Source organism: Neltuma alba, unplaced genomic scaffold (genome assembly GCF_004799145.2).
Source record: "Neltuma alba isolate B1F8T4 unplaced genomic scaffold, ASM479914v2 tig00001827_pilon, whole genome shotgun sequence".
NCBI lineage: Eukaryota > Viridiplantae > Streptophyta > Magnoliopsida > Fabales > Fabaceae > Neltuma > Neltuma alba.
The window spans coordinates 1-2840 of NW_021632634.1; the positions used below are offsets into that span (position 1 = coordinate 1).

The window sequence follows — 2840 nt, forward strand, 5'->3', positions numbered from 1 at the left end:
CCAAAGAATTTGATCTTTTAAAGTTAGTAAGAGAGAATAACAGTAGCGTAGAAAAAACGTGTGATGTGACTCTTTCTCTGTATTGTCCTTGCCCCCCCCCAAAAAAATCTGTATCTCAATTTAAAATGAATTTACTAAATTATCTTATATATTTGAACTCAAAAACTACTTTTTAATTTTTGGAAGTCAATTTTGTCTCCGTCCAAAATTAAAATATTTGAGGTAAAATATAGTAGACATGGAGTTGATTACAATAGATCTTTTTTGACTACAAGATTCGCATCAACGTTGTTAGGATGATTAGGCGGTGTAAAAAAGCAAATGAGTACTCTCAAAAAGGGTATTGCAGCTTGGGCCATGGAGGGAGCGGAGTCCTCTATGTTATTATTGTCGCTTTTATGCTGGTATATTGCAATGTGGTCCCTGCGCACGTGGCTATGCTGTGTTAATTTTCCTTTTTTACTTTAAAAAACTCTCACTATTAAAATGATGCGAAAATAATTACATACATTACAATTTCATGGAGAGAGCAAAATTAAAAATGTTATGAAACCAATAATTAATTTACAATGAACCTTTTTCTACATTCGCCTCAAGACATGAATATCAGAATTACGTTATGCCTGCGTAACCTCTCTCTTTAATTCAGATACCCCATTATGACTCGAGCTTTATTAAAGGCGGGGGTCCCATCTTCTTTTCTCTGTGTGAATGGTAATTCTCGTTTTCCTTTTCAGATTTTGATGGGCTTCTGACTTTACATCATATACCTGTGTTGCTGAGCTTATTACTTGTGTTTTGTTTTGTAGGGGAGATTGCACCCTGCTTTATGGGGTGCCAAAGTAGGGAATAGCTGGAGAACAAACGAACGACATAAAAGATTCATGGGACAGGTAAAAAAGATGTTTGCGGTTTTTATCGTTAGTTTTTTTAATCTCTTTTACATCTCAATTTTATGCGATTGAGTCTTGTGGTAGAGGCGGTGCACAAGTGAAGTCCGTTGATGCTTATTTCTGGTGTTTGGCAGTATGATATCCAGGGCAGACATGAATGAAGTTTATGCTGATCTAGCAAGGCCTGGTGGCTGGAATGGTTAGTACTATTAATCCCCGTATTTGTAATGATTCCTTCATTCAATTCTTTGTGTTTTGAGATTTGTGCAATTCATACGTTTCAATGAACAGACCCTGACATGCTTGAGGTTGGAAATGGAGGGATGACGACTAATGAATATATAGTTCACTTCAGTCTATGGGCCCTTTCCAAGGTACAAGATGCCTTTGTAAATTGTAAATTTAATTTATGTTTTGTCAAGTAAAATGAATGTGATTGCTTGCAGGCTCCGCTGCTTCTGGGTTGTGATGTTCGAAATATGACTCAAGAGACTAAAATGATAGTTACAAACAAGGAGGTTATTGCAGTTAACCAAGGTGATGATGCATCATTCATCCGCCTTGTACTTTCCACTGTTAACTATTGCTTTTTTCGTAATACAATTAAATACACACGCATACAAACAACATGTCAACACAAAGCTTAAGGTTGGAACTTTATCGAAGCGTGGTGGGTGGGTGCTGGTAGGGCAACTTGCCACTGACCACTGCTAATCATTACTAACACGCTTGTTTTCAACAGATCCACTGGGGGTGCAAGGTAAAAAGGTTAGGATGGAAGGTGATATTGAGGTAAGACCGCTGACACCAGACATTTTTTATCCTGTTTGGCTATCCGAAAATTAAGTAGATGACTTATGCAAAAAAAATTTATATAATATTTGTTAAATGAAATTATTTTATATCTTGTCTAATTTTATACTTTAAAACCAAAATATTGACTCTAAATCTTTTTTACATCTTAGTATCAATAAAAGTATTTGACTAAAAAATTTAGAATTAGATTGAATTGTTAGAGAATTTTTTTCATAAAGAATTTATATAATTTTAACATTAAAAGGTGTGTAAAATTAGTGAACTCGTTAATATTATAATTTTCAGTAAAAAAAAATATTAAACCGGATAAATAAACCAGAGGTATTGTGTAAAGTTTAATAGGATGAAAATGCATTTAATTATTGTAATGAACGGATATTTTATCCAAAAAAAATGTATTGTATTGAACAATATGGGCAGGGCCTCTTTCTAAAACAGAGTAGCTGTAGTGTTGCTCAATCGTGGCCCCGTGCGTTACTCAATTACTGCCTTCTTGGGACGACATTGGCATTCCTCCAAAAAGTGTGTGCAAGCAAGAGATCTTTGGGAGGTATTTTGTGAGAATTGATTAATTATGTGATTAGATTGTTTGTTTGATATTGAGCTGAAGAAATGCGTGGGTGTTTTGTTGGCAGCACAAGACATTGGAGAGGCGATTTGTGGACAAAATTAGTGCCACTTTGGAGTCGCATTCGTGTAAAATGTATGTCTTGAAGCCAATAGCGTGAGGCCAAATGGATGGATGGATGGGAGCTTGTGGCGTGTCACTCCTCACTGGTTTAAGTTATAGGATTAATGTCCCTACGTGTGTTATTTATATACTTTCCTGGAATAAGTATAAAAATAATTACCATCTCATGTCTATATGGTGTTTAGAACAATAATTTAAAATTTAATCATCTAATAAAATGTACTTCATCCTAAGATCTAGTTATTTACCCTTAATTACAGTTACATGAGGAGGCTTTATACGTTCCGATTGAGATAATCCTCCCCGTCGATCCTACTTTGAATGTACACGTTTTCTTATTTTTCTAGTTATTTGATTCATTTAAAAATTAAAAATTTATTTGTTCATAAATTTTTATTTTATTTATACGGTAAAATTTGTTTGCTCATTTATTGAGCCAG

At 34.5% G+C, this 2840-nt stretch overlaps 1 pseudogene; it reads left to right on the forward strand.

The window, feature by feature from the left end:
• Nucleotides 1-838: 838 nt before the first annotated feature.
• LOC114712421 (alpha-galactosidase 1-like) lies at nucleotides 839-2468 on the forward strand (annotated as a pseudogene).
• Nucleotides 2469-2840: the final 372 nt, after the last annotated feature.